The sequence below is a fragment of the Lissotriton helveticus genome, chromosome 6 (genome assembly GCF_964261635.1).
Source record: "Lissotriton helveticus chromosome 6, aLisHel1.1, whole genome shotgun sequence".
In the NCBI taxonomy this organism is placed as follows: domain Eukaryota; kingdom Metazoa; phylum Chordata; class Amphibia; order Caudata; family Salamandridae; genus Lissotriton; species Lissotriton helveticus.
In genome coordinates this window covers 1,014,119,936-1,014,141,877 of record NC_136067.1, presented here as the reverse complement: position 1 = coordinate 1,014,141,877, position 21,942 = coordinate 1,014,119,936, and the positions used below count along the sequence as shown (strand labels likewise).

General features: G+C 50.4%; 1 long non-coding RNA gene across 1 annotated transcript in view; it reads left to right on the top strand.

Annotated features, from left to right (window-relative positions):
* LOC144761628 (uncharacterized) overlaps window positions 1-9,082 on the top strand; it is a 71,811-nt gene extending 62,729 nt beyond the window's left edge. The window contains exon 3 of the long non-coding RNA XR_013595820.1: window positions 8,801-9,082. This is a non-coding gene — a long non-coding RNA (uncharacterized LOC144761628). The remainder of the gene's footprint in view (window positions 1-8,800) is intronic.
* The last annotated feature ends 12,860 nt before the right edge of the window (window positions 9,083-21,942 follow it).

Genomic DNA, 21,942 nt, shown 5'->3' with positions numbered 1-21,942 from the left:
TAACACACATAAACATAATACCACGATATTGATATACTTCATATCAATGTTTACTCATTTTGTTCACTCATTGCATAGATTATTTACATTTACATATTCATGTTTCATTTATATGTTATTTCATCACATATTATATCAATCCAACTAATTTAGACATCCTACGTCTTATTACATTACATGAAAACTCTCTAATTTCTACGATGATTCCATAATTGCTGGTGAACCATATTTAGTGTCTGGCCCAATGCATTTCGGAACGCTTGTTCCTTCCTCGGGGGCAGTGTTCTGCAAATAAAGATTACCAATTACTTTACCTATATACAACCACGGATACATACAATACACTGGTTTACTTATATAGGGTCTACCACAACAATCAGTCTTGTTCTGAATATATCCAGAATGTAGGATGTCTAAATTAGTTGGCTGATACATACATACCATAAGCAAAGTACTTTAGAGCCCTAAGGTAACTTGAATTAAGAATTGCTAGAAATTCAATACTTTATCAATCTGAAACTAAAGATAACGCTCTACATTTTTGACAGCAATGATTGGAGGGTCTTTGTTTGGTGATCAGAGCATATTGATAATAATATCGTACTCGGGCTATTTAATAATAAACCCATCAACCTATTCCAAAATGGCACCCGTTTTGACAAACATGAAGTATACGATCAGATTGCATCCGGTTCGTGAGACGCCGTAAATTCAAACCCTACGTATGCGCCGTTCCTACTTAATCATCTGATGTAAAGGCACGTCAGTTTCACCTGTCGGAGTAGGAGAGACGTGGCAAGACGACCGTGCACCCCGGCTCACACTAACAAGAATAGGTATGATTGCGATTCTCCATAAATATATTACTTCTAGAGCTCGAAATGTACTTCTTAATCTTACTCGTAAAGGACCTAATATATGTAAGAATCACTCGTTAGCTTAAACTTAGCTCACCCATTACACCAGTAACGAGTAGTAAACCGAACAATAACAATGACCCGAATTCTTGGGTCATGTGTGCACGGGACCCTATATGTAAGAATCATTCGTCAGTGAAAGCAAAGTCTGCTCACTGCATTTGAAGTGAGCAGGTAACTGAGTGACATATTGATCTGTTTTTCCAACAAGCGGTCTAACCGGGTGTGCTAATTACATACATATCGTAACTATTGTTGTGTTAGGCGCAGCTATTTAAATACGATGCAAAATATAGCTGTGACAGAAAACCTTTTTACTATATGGGGAATGGGAGAGGGACCAAGACTAGAAACAACGTGTTTTTAAAATAATTGGCTTATATAGCTAAAAACATAGAGTTAAGATATTGACATGACACTCTTGAATTTTAGATCATTCTAACTGCGAGAGTGAGGAAATGATACAAAAGTAACACGGCATGGACTATGCACCACGAAAATAAACGAAGATCAAAAACCAGATTCTGGCATCTAACATCAAAATGTTAGTTGATATATGCAACTTCGGGCAGAAGGGGGGACCCAGGGAGAGCCAGGCGCGAGCCGGTCTCTCCCTGGGCAGGTTCGCGCGAGGAACATCACAGGTGGGGGATGATTAGCAGAGGGATTAAAAGGGGAAGTCAGGCGGGCGGTTAGGAACTGCGTGGGCGGGAGAAGGGAAGGGAGGTTGTTTTGCGGCGTGTATTTGTCGTACCTTGGTTTTTCTCTGGCCACATGGAGGACGTGGAGGAGGTCAGGAGGGCCGTGCGGTTAATCTGCGATGCCGGGCGCGAGGACCTGCTGCGGCCGGGTGTCCCAGCGGAGGCGTGGGTCGGACTGGCCCGCCCACCTCGCAAGGCTTCAGAGGGCGTTTCCAGGGCCGTGGAGGCTTGTTTATACCCGGGCCCGGAGGAGGAGGCAGACGGCGAGGCGGCCATGCCTGCGGACGGGCACATGCTCGTTTTGCCGGTCGCTGCAGTGGAGCCCCCGCCGGGTGACCCGGGCGCCCCCCAGCAGGTATGTGAATTCCAGTTACTTAGTGCTGGTTCCCGCGGGGCGCCCGGGGGGAGGCGGGGGCGTTCTGCGGGCCGTCAAGCTCCGCGTTCAGGCGGCTTGGCCTCGGGGAAGACGGGGAGGCTGCAGGCGGGCCCTAAACCGAAGCGGGGGCGGAGCCTGGACTTCCTTGGGCACACGCCGACCCCTTCCCCTGCCGGTATGCCTGTAGACCCTGCCATTACGGTGCCCCATTCACCGGGGGGGGTTTCCCCACTCCTGTGGCTTAATGGCCAGTGCTTCATGCTCTCTCCTGCCATGCTGGGGCCTGGCCCTGCCCCCCCCCGCGATGTTGGCCCCCCGCACACGGGTGACGCCGGTGCTGGGCCACTCACTGCTGCGTTGCCGGCTCAAACCCCTCCTGTGGTCCCCACTCCTGCCCCTGCTGTGGTTCCAATGGGCACTGTCCCTAGATTGCTGCCCCCCCCGGCCACTGAGGCTGTGGCAGCCGGTGTGCCTGGCCCTCGGGCTGCCATCCCCACGCCCCCGGCTCCTGGTGAGAAGGGTTTGTTCAACAAGGGGGCGCCCCCGTACCCGGGGCAAGCCTTGTTCCCGGTCCCCAGGGGGCGGCCAGGTGGCCACATGGGGGGTCATTCGACTGGGTTGGGAGGTGTCCATGGTCTGGCGTCGGTGGGCCGTCCCTTGGGGGGAAATTGCGGTTCAGCTTTCAGGGACCATGTTGTCGCGCACCCTTCATCGTCTGGCTTGAGCGGCCGCAGTTTTCAATCTGCGCCTTCGGCTGGGCGGCTGTTGGCAGTTTCTACGGGCCCGGGAACTGTCCCCACGGCTGTTTCCAGTGGTGGGCTTTCAGGGGGGTTATCTGGAGCGGATAACTCTTCTACAGTTTTCTGTCCACAAAGCTTTCAGAACATTGATTGGCAGTTTTATGATGGGGGTATTGGTGATGGGGCTATGCCCAGTGGAAGTAATCAAGTTGAATTTTCTGATGAAGCTTTCGGTGGGAGTTTTCATGATGATGAGTTGGAAGAGGGGGAATTGAGAGACAAAGATGTTGGGCTTTTGGCAGCACGGGCCCAGGGGGGTGGGTTGGGGCAACCCACTGTTTCTCGTGTTTTGCAGGAGTCTCGAGCGGACCATGCAGGTGTACGAGGGGCAGTGTGGTCTGGACCTTCTCAGAGGGATCGTGGGGCTGTCGCACAGCAGCCGGAGCAGTTACCGAGAGGTAAGGATGGGTGGTGGTCCGTGTGGCAACCTAGGGAGAGTCTCCCTGTTAAGAGTACGAGATCTATTGGTACGGGGGATGGGGTTGTGATTGAGCGAGTCGCTCTGGCACCGAGGCTTGAGCGGCCTGTACTTTCGAATGTTTCTAATGTGCAAGTTGCAAATGCAGTTTCTACAGCGGGGGTGGGCGGGGTGGATGCCACAAGTGTCACGGAGGATAGTATCCTACCGAAAAAGTTGCCTTATTCTGGGGTGGGAATGCCTTTGGGGTCTCATTTATCTGAAAAAACGAAGAATTTGATATGGTCTGGGGCATTTGTGGATGTTTTTCGGCTTCTCCATAGGGATGTTCAGGCAAAAGAAGGGTCGAAAGAGGAGGAATTAGAATTGGCTCGGAGGCCTCGTGTTCCGAAATCCATAGAGAATTGGACTTCGGCCTTTCTCATTTATGCCAGCGTTTATTGTCAACGTCATCCTGAGAAAGCGATAGACATGTTTAAATATGCAGATGTCATCCGCAAGGCTCACAGTTATTTTGGAGGCTTTGCTTGGTTGTCCTACGATGACGAATTTAGGGCGCGCATGGCCGCTTTTCCTGAGCGTTCGTGGGGTACGGTTGACTCTGAGTTATGGTTGCAATGGATGGCATCGGCGAACCCTCCTGCTACGACCCACACAGCTAGCGGGCAACCTGTGTTTTATCGGCCCTTTTCAGCTCGCCCCGCTCAGTCTGGGGCGGGGGTTTGGGGCAGAGGTCAATCCGCCGCTTCTGGCACTTGCTGGCATTTTAACAGAGGTTCCTGTAACAGACCCGCTTGCAGGTATAAACATGAGTGTTCACAGTGTGGAGGGAAGCATGCCCTCACCCAGTGTTTTCCCGGCCAGAGATGGGGTGATCAGGGACGGGGTTCTGGGGGCAGGGGGCAGCACCATCAGTCTGTTTACAAGGGCCCCTACTCCTATTAGGCAGGAGGTTCTCGATCTCTGGCTGGTGGATTATCCGGATTTTGAGGCCGCTAAGATTTTGTCTTGGGGTTTCAAAATTGGGTTTCGGATTGGGTATCAGGGACCCAGGGTGGGCAGGTGGTCGGATAATTTGAAGTCTGCGAAGGAGAGTCCACATGTGGTGCGGAAGAAACTGGATGCAGAGCTTGCGGCTGGTAGGATTGCTGGTCCTTTTGTGCATTGTCCCCTGCCTGACTTGATTGTATCACCCCTGGGTGTGGTGCCCAAGAAGGCGGAAGGGGAGTTTCGTCTTATCCATCACCTGTCCTGGCCCGAGGGTTCCTCAATCAATGACTTTATTGATCCAGCTGACTCAACTGTCACTTATGCTTCGGTGGACGATGCCTTACGGCTCGTGCGCACGGCTGGTGTTGGGGCTTTGCTGGCGAAGAGCGACATTCAGTCGGCTTTCCGGCTATTGCCCATTCATCCTTGGGATTTCGGTCTGTTAGGCATGCATTTTGATGGTAGTTTCTACGTGGATCGGGTGTTGCCCATGGGCTGTTCAGTGTCATGCTCCCTGTTTGAAACCTTCAGTACCTTCCTACAGTGGCGATTCACTTTTGTCAGTGGCCACGCGTTGGTCTGTCATTACCTCGATGATTTTCTTTTCATTGGGGAGGGTTGCTCTGGGCAGTGTCAGTCGGCTTTGAACATCTTCCAGGCTCTAGCGGAGGAATTGGGTGTCCCCTTGGCGCCGGACAAGACAGAGGGTCCCTGTACGTCCTTGACTTTTTTGGGGATCGAAATTGATACTCTGTCTATGGTGGCGAGACTGCCTGTGGCTAAAGTGAAGGAAATGTCTGCTTTCATACATCTGGTTTTGGGGGAGCGGAAAGTGGTTTTGAAAACTGTTCAGAAGTTGTTGGGTTATCTCAATTTTGCTTGCCGGGTTGTTCGGGCGGGCAGGACGTTCTGCAGGCGTCTAGGTCTGTCCATGTCCGGAGCAAGCCTTCCCCATCATAGGGTGCGCATTACCACCGCTGTGCGTGCTGATTTGACTGTCTGGCTTCGTTTTCTGCAAGAGTTTAATGGCGTGTCCTTGTTTTTTGCGGATGAGGACATGGTGTGGCAAGTACAGTTGTTCACTGATGCGTCAGGGGCTCACGGATTCGGAATATTTTGGGAAGGTCGATGGTGCGCGGCCGGCTGGCCGGCGCACTGGAAGGATCAGGGTCGCAGCATTGCGTTTCTGGAGCTCTTCCCGCTGCTGGTTGCTTTGCACCTGTGGGGGGATGAGTTTCAGAATCGTTCCGTCTTGTTTCACGTGGACAATTTGGCTGTAGTACATCTTGTCAATCACCAAAAGGCTCGCGATTTGCGGGTTTTGCGGCTCCTGCGCGCATTCATGCTGCGGTGTCTGCAACTGAATATTGTCTTTAAAGCGCGGCATGTTCCTGGTACTTCTAATTGCATCGCTGACTCTTTGTCTCGCTTTCAGTGGTCCGAGTTCCGCAAGTTAGCTCCTGGGGCGGACCTGGCACCAACAGCGATCCCACAGTACGTATGGGACCTGGGGGATTGAGGGTTCACCACTTGGTGGAAAATTCTGTGGCTGAATCCACCAGGCGGGGTTATGTGAAAGCCTGGTCTGAGTTTCTGCAGTTTGGTAAGGTTTCGATGGGGCCGTTCAGGGCTGGTTGGTCTGATGAACAATGCATCTTGCAGTTTGTTTTACATTTGGCGGACAAAGGCCTGTCGCCCACGACCATTTCGGGCAAATTGGCTGGGGTTTCTTTTTATGGACAGCTTTGGTGGGGGAGGGATCCGGTTGGGGGGGTGTTGGTTCGTAAATTGTTGAAAGGTTTGGCCAGGCTCCGGGCTGGGGGTCAGCAGCTCCGGCAGCCTGTGACGTTTGAATTGCTCCAGTTGATGTTGCCTGAACTGGAGGTGTGTTGTCATGATGCTTTTGAGTGTGCCAAATTTCGTTTGTGTTTTGTGTGGTTGTTTTTTGGGGCATTTCGGGCATCTGAGTTGCTGGGGTTGCGGGGCAGGGTAGGTATGACCAGCTGTGAGGTGGTGTTGGAAAGTGACAGAGTGCGACTTTGGCTGCGGGCATCCAAAACCGACCAGATGGGGAGGGGTAAGTGGGTGTTCCTTGGTAGGAGTGGTGTCTCTGCATGTTGCCCGGTTGGGGAATGGGAAGTGTTTGTGTCCTCTCCGCATTTTCTCCAGGGGTCCATATTTTGTCATGCGGATGGTAGTCCCATAGTTGCATCTCAATTGTTGGCTGTTTTACGCAAGGTTTTGTTGCGCTTGGGGAAGGATCCTGTTCAATTTGGTACTCATTCTTTCCGAATTGGTGCGGCGACGGAGGCCGCTCGGTTGGGGTGGGACTGGTCCCAGATCCGACGAATTGGTCGTTGGCGTTCTAAGTGCTGTGAAAAGTATGTGAGGAAATAAGGCATTTTGGCTTGTCTAACATTTCTTTCTCTCCTAGGTCCATGGCCATCAGTCGCCGGACGCAAACGAAGGGTGTGGATACTGGGGCACTCTTTTGTTAAAAGGGCAGCTTTAGCCGCTGCCAGTCAGCTCTGTGGGAGATCACTTGGTCTGAACAGTATGACACACGAAGTATCCTGGCATGGAACAGGGGGAATGCGCTGGGGTGGGCTTTTTCCCGCCTTGGCTGCTCTGGTTTCGCAGTGTTTGGGGGGCCCTCCGGATCTCCTGGTGCTACACTTGGGAGAGAATGACTTGGTTTCTCTATCTGGGTTGACCTTGTTAAAATTAATGAAGCAGGACCTGGAAATCATCAGAACCACATGGGTGAGCACCATGCTTATATGGACTGAGTTTGTGCCTCGTGTGCAATGGCGTGGGGCAAGGAACCACTCTGCCCTGGAAAAGGCTAGACGGAAAGTGAACAGGACCATGCGCCCCTTTTGTCAACATTGGGGTATCTACAGTTTGGACCATTATCATTTAAAAGTATCTGAACATCATTTATTTTGTGAGGACGGTGTGCATCTCTCAGCTTTGGGCCTCTCTTTTTACCTCCTTGAACTCAGGGACTTGATTAGCAAGGTTCTTCAGGTACAGTTGTGGTGTGCTCCTTCCTTTCCTTTAGGTGGGGCAGGAAAACGCTAAAGGTTTTCCTGGGTGGCGGGTTTTTGTTAGTGGGGGTGGGCAGCCTGGAGCGGGTTGGCCATCCTGAAGGGTTGCATTGGGTAGGCTAGGGGTAGTAGGCAGGAGTTTGTTCGGGGTTTTGGGATTTTGGTTTCGTAGGCTCACTGTAGAGTTGAATTATGTAAATAATAAATAAATAATGAATGTGTTTATGATATTTATGATGCACCTGTCCTAAAATAAAAGTGGCCTTTCTTGCTCCTAAAAGAAGGTGTGGACAATGTTTTCTTGCGCGAGGGGGGACCCAGGGAGAGCCAGGCGCGAGCCGGTCTCTCCCTGGGCAGGTTCGCGCGAGGAACATCACAGGTGGGGGATGATTAGCAGAGGGATTAAAAGGGGAAGTCAGGCGGGCGGTTAGGAACTGCGTGGGCGGGAGAAGGGAAGGGAGGTTGTTTTGCCCCACCCACCCTCCCTCTCTTTTTCTTTATTTATTTCTGGGTTTTTTATCTTGCGGTGCTCTAGGCACTGTTTAGTTTAGGTAGGTTTGCCACTGTTAGGATGGGTGCCTTTGTCTGTTGTAGGCGGGTTTTTGTTAGTGGGGGTGGGCAGCCTGGAGCGGGTTGGCCATCCTGAAGGGTAGCATTGGGTAGGCTAGGGGTAGTAGGCAGGAGTTTGTTCGGGGTTTTGGGATTTTGGTTTCGTAGGCTCACTGTAGAGTTGAATTATGTAAATAATAAATAAATAATGAATGTGTTTATGATATTTATGATGCACCTGTCCTAAAATAAAAGTGGCCTTTCTTGCTCCTAAAAGAAGGTGTGGACAATGTTTTCTTGCGCGATGATTTTTTATAATAAACTATGTAGGATGAAATGATATAATTTGAACCCAATCTATTCAGGACGTTTGATCACGAGGACTTCATTGGAGAACCTCCTGCTCTGCTATACAAATCAAATAAGGAATACTCCCCGAGTGATGTCTTTATGACAACCTAGGGTAAGAGTTGCTTTTCTATGTAAATACTACGACCCACCAAATATGTGGAACCCGAAAAGGAAGTTCATAAAATATATGCTTCCCCCCTCTTCCACCCCCTTTTTTCAGGGTTTGCCTATTCGTTTACTAATGACAGTGAGAAGCTAACATCTACCTATAAAGGAATGCAGATACCTCTGCTAAACAACGCAACGTGGGTGAGACTATTTTACAAATCTCTCCTGACTTGAATCTTTTGTTAAAAGTATATGGGGTATTAGAATATAGATGGAACTGTACCCATGTGCTTTAACACATAGTCTCAAATTTACAGGATATACCGATACATCCAGTGATTGAGTCACTGATTGTACTTGTCAGACCTTTCATGAATTTTCCCTTTCTTAATTATTCAACACCTCACACTTAACTGTCCCTGTTGTAATGTGGTGTTTCTCAGCAAATATATTAAGTAATTATTAGACTTAGCACCCTAGAGTAAGTCAAGTGCCCTTCTTTTAAGTTATAGGTACATTATACTTTTTTTGTAATTTCAGGTACCCTGCACACACACCCTGAGGAGAGAATAAAACTATTTCTATCTTGGTCCTGAGGAAGGTGGTCTTGTCCCACCGAAACGTGCGTAGACCTGGCGTGGAAAACTACACAAACAAACATCTGTGTCACCTCAACCTTAGGAATTGTTTCTGTTGGGAGTGGAATAAGTGTGATATTGTATGGATGAGGTAGTGTGTTTGATGGTTGATGTGTGGGAGTCAGGGTCATGTTTTGTATTGTATAAATTTGAATTATAAAATTGCCATCTAGTTTATGGTATATCTCACTGTATTTTAAAATTGATTGTATTAGAATTAATAGTTATGAATTTGATGTACATGTAAGAAATTATTTTAAAAAATAAAAAAATAAAAAATAAAAAAGGGATGAAAAAATATTTTTGATATACTACAAGAAAATAAAAAAGAAATAAAATATATATAATGATAATATAAATTGTGTTGTACCTACATGAATAAGAAGGCTAACTGATTGATCTGATTAATCTTATCACATGAGAAAGTATGCATTGACAACGGGGGAATCTTACTTGTTCTGTTGATATTGTCCTCTCTTTTCCCTGGTCATTAAATTATTAATAGAGGGGGTCCCATTCTTTATGCGACTGCATCCCTGCTGATATGCAGGGATGCGCAAGTTATTGTAAATCTGCCCCTGTATCTGCTGCACGTACCCAGGAGTTTATCTTCAAAGGCTCAGCAGCTCTGCTGTCACCCTCTCTGACCAACAGACAGGAACAAACAGAGAGAAATCCTCTAGCCTCTATAATTTAGAAGAATGTGGCCCCATCTGTTAATTGAAGGCATTCAGGTAATGGCAAAAGGCAGGAGTATTTTGATGCACAATAATGCAACAAACCCCCAACTGAGGCCCTTCCCATCCTTCTTTTTAATGTCCCTGATAATCTCAAGCAGACCACCCACCTGACACAATATGCTAATACAGGATATGCACCCAGTCTTCTTTTCCCAGAATGTTACTCAAATATATATTAGAGCTCACTCTCCTCAATACCATGGGTGGGTGCCAGACTCCTCATAGCCCTCTGCAGTACTGGGAATTAATTGTTTAATGTTCTGTAGAAGCCCTATCTTTAATACCAAGGCACATAATATCAAACAGGTGCAAAGATGGAGTCAACGATTTACTATTCTTAGCTCCACAACTACATATAAAATATCCCCATCCCATGAAGACGTAGGTACTTGCAACATACACTTAGTCTACTCAGTCAGACTCCTACCTGTCCACCCAATGCGCCCCTCCCAGCCCCCGCTGCTATACTCCCAAGACCAGGGACGCCTTAACAGCATTGTAGGCCCCCGGGCAAAGCAGTGCACTGGGCCCTGCCTACACAACCACTCACAGGAATAAAAATGTTTAACGGAAAATGAGTGTTAAATTGTGGTCTGCATGGGGCCCAATGCTTGTGGGGCCCTCTGGCAACTGCCCAGCATGTCCAGGCGTTAAGACTGCATTGCCTGAGACTCTCTCTCCTCCTCCCAACACTCTTACCACACAGAACATTGAGAACAGCATATTTTTCATCTGCACAGCTTGTAAAATGCAGAAGCACCACCCAGTATGTAAAGCTATATATGTGAAAATGTAACCAGATACAAATAGGGAAGGGATGCTGCTCTTGGGAGAAAGCCTGGAGGACATGAGGAAAGTATTAGTCCTGAACAAGGTGGGTCAGTTATGGGCTGCAAGGGAGTGTGCATTTGTAGAAGATAGCGAGGGAGTGGAATACCCTGGAGAAGGGGAGAGGGCTTTGGAATATCACCATTGCCCAGTCAGCAATGCTTCTCCCTTTCTCTCCCACGGCTTTCATTTCAAAAGTGCTCCCCAGCAGGCTGGAGAAACGAAATAACTAAGGCACCTGCTGCCTGTAAGGCGCAGAAATCCAGGTCATAAAGGGCTTAATGGCCTGGCAAAGGTTGCTCAGTTTATAATTTTTACATTCTAGCTCTAAAAAATAATTTATGGATCGTAGAAAAGCGTCAGAATGAAAACTCATAATTATGACTTAGCAAGCCTGCTTGCCTATTTGTGATGCTTTGGTTGGAAATGGAAAGCGCAAACAAGACCAGGGGGGGTTGAAAGTGCCAAGAAAATAAAGAAGGGAGAGCCTGAAGTTCATATGCTTTTTGTCGGTAACCTATGATTTGGGAAATCACAGGCTTTGCGACGGCAAAATGCTTTTTACAATGTATAAAATCACTTTCTGACTCAGATTTTGTTTTTTTAAAAGCACCACTTATCCCTTTATTAGGCATGCGATTTTGTTTTTTAAAAGTCTCCCTTTATACAGTGCAAATGCGGGGACAGAAGTGTGCTTTCCTCTGCAGGCCTCCATCCTTGCATTTTTAGCCAATCACAGAGAGGAATACATTAAAATAGATTACTATCTACTGGTTAGGTCGTTTTGCAACCCTCTGCCAATGGACAATTTGTATTGCAGCCTAATAGCACATAGATCGTATTGCGATTTGCACAGCATGCAGGCAAATTGAATACCTTGGTTGAGAGTATATGCCAGTATATAAAGCCCAAACTTACTATCATTTGCGTATGGGTTGCGTCACTTTTATGGCACTGCTCTGGTGCAAAATATATTCTGGAATTTACAAAACTACGCAAAGCCTGATTTGTGTGGCTTTGTGGGATTTTCCTATTTTTAAAGAAAGACAACGCATAGCACTACCTCTCCTTACATTGAGTCTGGTGGATGCTACATGGGTAGAGCATTGGCATTCCCACGCCTCAAACTAGGTATTTTGATGCAAACCCATACTTACGAAGACTTGTAAACATGGGTTTGCCCCAAAAATGGTGTGCCTACCCAAGGCTGACGTCATGTATATTTATTTCTCCTTGTTATCTTCTCCTCTTGTGCTTCAGTCTTCCTTAGTTTAGGAGTGTTGGACAAACAACATACCAATACAAGGAATGTTTGAGTATTGCGATTCATAAAATCCTACATGAAGCAGCAATGCAGTGCAAAGGTAGTGCAGGCAGTACAGCAATGCAGTATGCAGTGCAGGCAGACAGACTTTCTTTCGACTGGTGATTTGTGTTCGCACTTTGATTGTAGGTCTCCGCTTTACTCGAGACAAGCAAATAAAATCCCAGCCTCACCCCTCTGTGACACAGCCTGATTAACACGTGTGCGGAAGGCAGCTGCTGTGTCAAATTAAGATGGCGGACCAGAGACACACGGTCTTTATCCCGCAGGAAGATCTGAGGCCAGCATACTTTGAAGGGCATTAGACAAGAGCACTTAAATTAAACACAAACTGCAGAACATGCAGCTGCTTCGAGGCCATAATCCGTCCCATAGTTATGGTGCCATTCCATGAGCCATGAAAACAAAGTATTGCGTGTCGCCATGGCTCCTCTGTGGAATTATAGCCTTGTAATATGCAGCTGCCTGTCTATTTTTCTTTCAGTGCAGCAGACCGTTGGCACCAGACAGACCAGGAGTCCCGGCATTAGCACTAACAATATTTTGTGCCACTATAAGAAGTCTTTAAATTCCAACCAGTACAATTGTTGTGTATGTTTGTGGCACTCAATTCAAGCCTAAATTGTTTTAGAATATTATAGGTGTGATAGCGGTGACATTCTGTGTGCAGCATGCAGTGGCGTAGCAAAGGGGGTTTGGTGGGCAGCCGAGCACTGCGAGGTCTGCCCCCCAGGCAGATTGGGAGGGGGTGGGGCCAGACGGACGTGGCCATTTTGTGGCCTTGGGCTACTTTGGGACTAGCCGAAAAGTAGCCCAAAGTTTGAAAGGTAGCCCAAACCATATTTAAGGGTGGTATGTGTTATCCCAGCCACCATTTTAGGTTCTGGTGACCTGGTGGCTGGGAGCGGGGTAGCTGCAGTCTTTTTTGTCTGAGGCCTAGTTGGTGTTTCATAGATTGTAGCAGGTTTAGTCCAGCTATTTGCGGCAGTTTTGGAGCATTGGTTTTGCGTCATAGCTGCAGAGGACATTTGTGTTTTGGAGGACATCCGCCTGCTTAGTGAAGCAGGACGCATGGATCTGCTGGTGGGCCCGGCGGAGTGCACGCGCCCGTGAGGCACGCGCCGGGGGGTGTGGCTCGCCACCCCACAAGACTTGGAGGAGGCAGGTGAGCTCGCAGGGCCACTCGTACGCCAGGAGCGCGACCCTGAATGAGGGTTTGTCGGGCAAGGGGGAGGGGCGAGGCTGAAAGGCGGGAGGAAGGCTCGGCGCATCTCGCCGCAGAGCCCATTGGGTTTATCTGGCCGCCCCGGTGCGGGAGCGGCCGAGATCGTTGGGGAGGCGGGCGTGGGGCCTAGGAAGGGGCACTTGGTGGGGTTAGCTGGCCGCTCCGGAGGAGTGGGAGCGTCCGCAGGTGTTGGGGAGGCATGGGCAGGGCCTGGTACTGCGTATGGGGAGGCCCGGGCCCCCGGGGTGGCAGAGAAGTAGGCAGCGAGGGGGGAGTGGGCGGGGAGGAAGGAGGGCTCATCCTCGGCCCGTACTGGCTCAGACAGGGGCCGCCCACGGGGGAAAAGGGCTGCCTCTGCTCAGATGGCGGGAGTGCAGGGGGTGAGGCAGGTGGTGGGAGCGCAGTGGGGGGAGTCGGGGGTTTAGTGGCAGCCCTGATGGAGGTTCTCGGCGCAGGGGCACAGGTGGATGGGCAGGGGCTTGGATGGGGCACCGGTGGGAGGGGGAGCAGGGGGCTTGGGACAGGCGGGGCAGAGGGAGGCCTTGGATGCGGGGAGTGTGGGCTGGAGATCAGAGATGGGGGGCATGTCCCCGTTGCTGATAGAGTCAGACGGTGGCGAGAAGGACTGGGGGGGCTGGATGTATTTGAGTAATGGGCAGAAGGAATTAGATATGCCCAGGGGGTGGAGGGGGGCACAGGGACACGGGGGGAGGTGACGAGGTCCCTGTGGCGGGGAGGGCGGGGTGTGAGGCGACGGGGGAGCGGGAGCAAGCAAGGGAGTTTGGGGTGAGGAGGGGGGTACTCTAACAACGGAGGGGCGGGGGCAGACTCTTTGGTGTGGAGCGAGGACGAGGAGGCCGGGGGAGAGGAGGTGGACCTTAGCGTGGTGGGTAGGGCATGGGCAGCCAGCACTATGGGAGTGGGGGTTAGGCGGGGGTAGGTTTGTGGGGCCCAGCACACCAGACCTTCCGTTTGTTTTCCAGAAGGCGGAGCATCGCGGGGTTCCTGACTTGGCCGGGCTGGGGACGGCCCACTCACGCCAAGGCGAAGGGAGGGCTGAGCCTCGGGCAGCATGCCCGGTATCGGCGGGGGATCCCGTAGAGGCCAGCAGAAGTAGGCCCACAGCGGGCTCACCGGCCCCTACACCCAGCGGGTTGACACAGCTTGGGGATCAACACCGGAGGAGGTGCGACGCGAAAGTTGTGTTTAATGTTGTTCAAAGAGTGCAGTCGGCGCCGCCGGCCGGAAGTGCTGGGTGTTCTAGAGATGTGGAATTGATTTATGATGATGATAGCATGGAAGAAGGGGAGTTGAGAGATGGAGAGGGTGAGGGTGGGCCGAGTAATGTTGTCGCTAGTGTGTTTCAGGTGTCACTGCGCCAAGCGGAGCATGTGGGTCGGACATCACGCTGGGAGGAGAGGTCCGCCCCCCAGTAGGGGAGGAGTAGAGAGCAACGTGCGGCTTCCCTGGCCCCAGGTAAAAAAGTGGCTGGTGCGGCCACACTTATGATCTCAGTGGGAGTGGGGGTGGGGGGCGGGGGACAGGTTTCGGAGGGGGACGTATGTGGCTGACATTGGGATGGGCACTGACGAGGTGGTGGAAGGGGTGCCCGGGTCTGCGGTTAAGGTGTCAGGAGACAAGGACGGCACGGGTGCGGACCACTCGGGGAAGGGGGACTCCGGGAACAAGGGTCAAGGGGACTCAGAGAGCAAGGGGTCTGGGGCTAACGCAGTAGGAGGCGACACAACAGTGGAGAGTAAGGAGTTAAAGGTCAAGCGTTTACCATATATGGGGGTCACAAAGCCGTTGGGAGCGCATTTGATGTTGACCACTAAGGAGCGTATATGGAAGGGGGAGTATGTGGAGACACTGAAACTCCTGCACAGGGAAGTGAGGGCGAAGCAAGGGTCAAAGGAGGAGGAGTATGAGCTCCAGAAGAGGCCAAAGGTGCCTCTCACAATAGAAAACTGGATGGCGGCCTTTCTCATTTATGCCAGCGTGTTTTGCGAGAAGTTCCCAGAGAGGTCGGTCGCCATGTTCAAGTACATGGATGTTATTAGGAAGGCCCAGATCACTGAGGGGGGGGATGCGTGGGCCCAGTACGATAAGGAGTTTAGGGCCCAAATGGCATGGGACCCTGAAGCCAAATGGGGTGAGCTGGACACGGATTTGTGGCAGCATACGATGGGCCTAGCTGGATCGGGGAAGACCATATTCACGGCCAGCGGGTTACCCATTGTTTATCAGCCTTTTCATGGCCACCCCACCCGAGGCAGGGTGGGGGCCGCGGGTAGGGGACAGTCAGGTTTTAAAGGTACCTGTTGGGGCTACAACAAAGGGGCGTGCACTCGAGTATTGCAGGTTTCACCATGAGTGTTCGGGCTGTGGGAAGAGTGGGCATGCCTTGGCTAAATGCTGAGGAGCTCAGGGTCAGCAGCAGGGGAGTCAGCAGGGACAGACAGGTGGGTTTAGGGCCGCAAATCAACAACAGCCAGCGAGTGGTAGAGGGGCCAAAGGGCCTGGCCCGAAGGGCTCGTACACCAGTTAGGGTTGACAGGTTGGTGGCAGCCCTACAGGTATATCTGGATACGGGGGCTGCAGACCGTTTAAGGGTAGGGTTTCTGGAAGGGTTTAGGCTGGGGTACAACAGACCAAGGTTGTGGAGGTGGGCTAACAAACTGAAGTCGGCAAAGGAGCACCCTGAGGTGGTGCAAGAAAAGTTGGACAAGGAAGTCGGTTAGGGCCGCATGGTCGGACTCTTTGAGGATTGGCCGCTAGTGGATTTGATAGTGTCCCCCATTGGGGTAGTGCCAAAGAAGGAGAAGGGGCAGTTTCTCCTCATACGATATTTATCGTGGCCCGAAGGTGGCTCTGTAAATGATTGCATTGATGAGCGGGAGACCACGGTGTCATATTCCTCAGTTGACACCGCCATGGCCCTTGTGGTGTCCGCAGGCGAAACGGCAAGGATGGCAAAGTGCGACATCTAGTAGGCTTTCAGTTTAACAGCCGCTGGTACGTCGACAAAGCACTGCCGATAGGCTGCTCAATGTCTTGCGCACTTTTTGAAAGGTTTAGTTCGTTCCTACAATGGTTGTTCACAGAATGGAATGGTCACCAAGGAGTAACGGACTACCTGGATGACTTTTTCTTTGTGGGCACCCCAGGCTCCACGGACTGCCAAGATGCGCTGGACAGGTTGCAAGAGTTCATGGGCGATTTGGGCGTGCCGTTGGCACCAGAGAAGACAGTCGGGACGTGTACGGCGCTGTCATTCTTGGGAATTGAACTGGACTCGGATGTTTACCAGTGGAGAAACAGCAGCAGATGTTGGAGCTGCTAGAGAATATGTTGGGATGGCAAAAAGTCACGGTGTTGGAAATACAGGTGTTGTTGGGTCACCTGTATTTTGTATGCAGGGTGGTGCGAGTGGGCCGTACTTTCTGTAGGTGACTGGGCAGGGCGTTGGCGGGGAGGAAGCCACCGCATCATCATGTGCGGCTGTCAGCAGGACTGCAGGAAGACCTGAGGATGTGGCAGTTCTTTTTAAGGAACTTCAATGGGATCCCAATGATGCAGGGCAACAACATGGTCTGGGATGTACAGATCTTTTCGGACTCAGTGGGGAGTGAGGGCTTTGGACTGTACTGGCAAGGGAAATGGTGCACGGAATGGTGGCCCTCCGAATGGGCGGGGGGTGAGCGGAGTATTGCGTTCCTGGAATTGTTCCAGCTAGTGGTGGTGATCTCGCCGTGGGGGGACTTGCTGGCCCACAGGAGGGTGACTTTTAGGATAGACAACATGGCAGTGGTGGAGGTGGTGAATCGGCAGTCTGCAAGGGACGCGCAAGTGCTGAAGCTGCTGAGAGTGTTTGTGTTGGGCTGCTTGCGACATGATATTGCATTTCGCACAGTGCATGTGCCAGAAGAGGACAATGACATTGGCGATGCTTTGTCTCATTTGCAATGGGGGAGATTCCATGGGTTATCCAAGGACGTGGGCCAGAACCCAACCAGCATGCCGCCGCATTTGTGGTACTTTGGCAACACAGGATGTTGCAGCTGGTTTTAGGGTCCCTGGCGCACTCTACTAAAGTGACGTACTTGACGGCATGGGAGGAGTTTGTGGCTTCAGGGGCAAGGCGGTGGGTTTCAACAGTGAGGGGGCTGGAAGATGTAATTCAGTTTATCCTGTCCTTAATCGAGAAGGGGCTCACGCGGGTCACAATAGCGGGTAAATTGGCAGGGATCGCCTTAATGGGTAAGCTCCTGTGGGGTTATGCGCCGTCGGCGGGGGAACTCGGTTCGCACATGTTGGAAGGGTGGGCCCGGGAGTGTGGGCAGGCGAATCGGGTCCGGGACCCCTTGACGTGGGATCTTCTAGTGCTGCGGAGCTTGCCACGGGTTTGTAGGGATGACTGGGAGCTTTGCCTGTGTTCCACACTGATGTTGTGGATGTTTGTGGGGGCTTTCCGGGTCTCGGAATTGTTAGGGTCCAAAGAAGGTGATGCGGTGTTGTGGTCAGAGGTTTCCCTCCGGGGTACAAGGTGAGTCTGTGGCTGCAAAAACATAAAACGGACCAGAGGAGTGGGGGCTGATGGGTCTCTTTACAGACGGCGGATTCTGCATTGATCTGTCCTTTTGGGTGGGGGTTGAGATTGGGAGCGTTAGCCTCAGGCATAGAGGGCGTGGTGTTTAAGCATGGAGATGGGCGGGCGGCAAAAGGCTCGCAGCTCTTGGCCATATTGAGGAAGGCCTTGTCCCTTCTGGGTCTGGACGGCAAACTTTATGGCACGCATTCTTTACGATTGGTGCGGCGTCAGAGGCAAACAATAGGGGTTGGGGGCGAGGGCACATCATGAGATTGGGCAGGTGGTCGTCTGACTGCTATCTGCGTTATGTTTGCAGCACTCCCAGCCAACTGTAGCACGGTTGTGAATGTTTTCCCTGTCCTTATTCCTGTTTCTCCTTTCAGGTTCGGTGATGCGTCCCCTCGCCAGGGAAATGTCCATATGGATCATGGGCCATTCATTTGTAAAATGGGCCCAAATTCAGGCCCGCTCCAGTTATTTTGGGGAGAACCTTGGATTCAATCGAGAATTGTTTAATGTTTGTTGGAAAGGAAAGGGGGGTATGCTCTGGAGAGAGCGGTTGGAAGTACTGAATAAGATGTTGGTGGCTGGTAGGTGCCCGGATGTCCTGGTTATCCACCTGGGGGAAAAGCTCTGATATGGTGCATGAAGCAGGACTTGGAGGTGCTTAAGCGGCAATGGGCAAGGTAAACAGTGGTGTGGACAGAATTTGTCCCATGTCAGGTGTCGAGGGGTGTTGTGAACCCCGGTGCAGTTGACAAGGCCAGGAGAAAGGTGAACGTGGAGATGTTTTGCCGCCATCTGGGCTTTTATAAAATCAGGCATAAGGATATACGTTATAACACGCCAGAATTTTTGGGAGCGACGGGTCCACCTTTCACGGCTGGGTATGGACTTGTATCTATTGAAATTGAGGGAAGTGCTGGACAGGATGTTGGGCGTGCGCAGAGACTGAGCAGGCATCTTCTGGGGGCCTGTGAGGAGGATAGGCTAGCTAGGGGTGCATGGGGGCAGGGAGTTAGGACTAGTGGGCTGGGGGACAGAAAAAGGTGGCGGCAGTGTACTCACCTACCCTCCCGAGTTTTCCTGGGTGGCGGGGTTGTTTGGAAGTTGGCCAAGTTTGGCTGGAGTTTTGTAGTTTCTGGTTAAGTTTGGGGAGTTTGTGAACAGGAGCAGGGAAAGGTTAAGCAGGTTGGAAGTTTACATTAGAGGTTCGGTAGTTACAGTTGCAGGAAGGCAGGCAGGATTGTAGGTCATGGGAGGGTAGGAGTTGTAAATGATGTGTTTTAAGACAGTGTTATATGTATTGTTATTGAAAATGATTTATTGTATGTTGCAGGGTAGGGGTTTATGATGTGGGGATCGTAGGGGTGGGGGGAGGAAAGACAAGGGGTCAGGTAATTTGATGTATAGCGAGTTTTTATTTTTGTAAGGCAAAGTACCAATGTTAATAAAATTGTGATATGCACCTGTTTCAATAAAGCAGCCTTTTACACACACAAATGGTTGTCAGTGTGGCTTGCCCCCCTTCCCTCCCAAGGGTGCCCTGGTCCCAATACAAACAGGATGAAATGCCACTTGATTGCTGGTTGGGTAGTAAAATACAGCAATAATCATAGTTCAGTGGGACGCTTTAAGGGGGGGTGTTTGGGGTGTTACACCCCCCTAATTAATGTGTTCTGTAGTAAATAGTTGGGCACAGGTGCTTTAGGTCGGAGCTGGTGATTTCACATGACATTTTTACCTATATATGCAAACAAAAACAAACACAGACACACACTCTTGTCTGCTGTTAAGATCTTAAAAAATATATATATTTTACAACATTTTGAGTTGTAGGAGCCCCTCACAATCCACACTCATCTCTCTTCCTACTGCTTCATAAGGTCCCCCTGCTTCTCGTAAAATGGAGCAGATTTACAAGAACTGGTGCATACCTGCATATTAGCAGGGATGTGCCAGTTAAATTGTGACACGTAAAAAAACACTTGCGCCACCATGGATGCGTCGCATTTACAATGCGGCACACGGTGGCGCAAGGATAGATAAATGTGTGACGCATCTTTTCGGTGACAGGGCAGCGCATTGCTGGAGTCGTGTCGCAAGTACGACGCAACTCCAGCCATGGTTAGGAATGCCTATTCCTAACATGCTGCGTCACTCCTTACGCCTGCCTCAGCAGGTGCAAGGTTTTAACGTAGTGGCAACGTAAAAGTGACTCAGTGAAATCTTGTAGATTTCACTGCGTCACTTTTACGAGGCTTTCCTCTGTGGGAACGCCCACCCTGCATACATTATACCTGACGCAGGTATAATGTAGTTTAGGGCTTTACAACTTGCCCCATTCCCCTAGATGCGTCACATTGTAAATATGTCGCAATGTGGCGCATTGTTTACGAGACCACTGCATCACAGAAGTGACGCAACAGCTTCGTAAAGTTGTCGCAAGAAGCTTGTAAATCTGCCCTAATGTATTTTAACCAGCGTAATTGTTGGGAAATCTGAAGCTCACACCACACCATCTTACTGACCAAGCTACGCCCCGGACCATCTATGGCTATGCTCTTGGTGGCATGGACTGCCCTACTCGATGATAAATAAGAAATTGAAATTGTGTGTCTTGTAAAGCGCACTGCTACCCGCACCGCAGGCCTTGTAACGCTATAGACCGCTGGGGAACCCGTCCTGGCTTTCCCTGTGAGATAGTCCCTCCTGGGAGTCTCCAAGGTGAAACCAGGCATCCCCGGCGTTTGTGAGGGGCCGTTGTGGAGATGAGGCAAGCTTAATGCCCAGAGTTGCCGAGTGTGATCCCTGGTTAGAGTAGGCACCGAGGCGAGAATTATCGAGTCCGCTGATCCTGGTCCAAGACCCTGCCACGACGGGAATCAAACCCTGGTCCCAGGCCGTTCTCTGCTCTCGGGTCTGCCGCCTCCAACCAGTGAGCAAAAATTTTGTGTTGAGGTTGCGTTAAATGTTTTTTGTATTTACTAAGCTACGCAGCGCCCAATTTGCGTGGCATTGTAAAAATAAGTAACACAACACAGTGCATAGCACTGCCTTGTGCATACCTGCCAACGAATAAATACATTTGACCACATGAGGAGGAGGCGGGCCTTGCAGGATTGAGGCCTTGTGCCGAGAGCTTCCTAACAGGCACTTTGCCCCTCACCGAACGCGTCACCCCACAAAAAAACAAGCTGAAAAGCTTCTTCAAACAACTGGTGCCCAGCTCGTCTTTCTTGCCAGTTCTCACTGGGTGAACGTGTGAAGGGTGCCAAAATCCCGTGACACAGTGTGAGTTGGTAGGCCTGATTGCCTTACTTTGCATCAGTGAGGTGTTCCCTGAGCGGAACTGGGGCGTTCGTATGCATCCACCCTTGGATTTTGATGCAAACCTGGATTTACAGAAGACAGTAAATCTGGGATTACATCAAAATGGTGTGCCTACCTGAGGCTGACGTAATAAGGAGAAATATCTTCATTGCTCCTCGTTACTTCCTCTTACTATGTATGCTGTTATCTGCTGCACACACAGAAATAGGAATATTCCTCTAAGGAATGTTTTTGTGGAGTAAGGTATCCCTTCCTGCACAAAAACATTCCTGCCCGTAAAGCTGGCTCCTTTGAACTATGGTGCGAGAGTGCCTGCATTGGTGCTAGGAAGCAAACAGTGATCCAGCGCTTAAAAGGAGCAGAAGTTCAGCATATCTAAGTAGATATAGCACATTTGTGCTTTTGATCTTTCCCACAATACACCTCAGCATGTTACCTTGCTTCCTTGTGGTGTGTGAAAGTTTAGTAAATCTGCCCCTCAAGTATTTGTCCTGGTGTCCACCTTGTCTTTTGGTATTTCATCTTACTGGCTTCTACTTTGCTGCTCTCCAGGTGTTTGAAGGAGGGAGTGCATCAAAGGTTTACCATATGTTTTCAACAAAAGTTGGCATTGTCCATATTTTGTGCTCAGGGCTATAGTGAAAGTGGGTCCCATTTGGTGGAATGGGGCAGTGTCCCTCTGTATGCAGAAACCTTAGGAGGCGGGATAGGTACACGCGATTTGTATCAGGAACAGCCGCGGGCCGTGGAGGGAGTTACGGTGGGGCAGGGAGGCGGGGAGGGGAAGGGGCGGGGTGGAGGGTGCTAAAAACAGGCATATGGATCATTGCAGGTAAGTACACAATTTAATTAATAAAACGAAATTCGTAGCGCACACAGCATTGCTTTTTGCCATGCAGTGCGCGCTACGAATTTCGTTTTATTAATTAAATTGTGTACTTACCTGCAATGATCCATATGCCTGTTTTTAGCACCCTCCACCCCGCCCCTCTCCCTCCCCGCC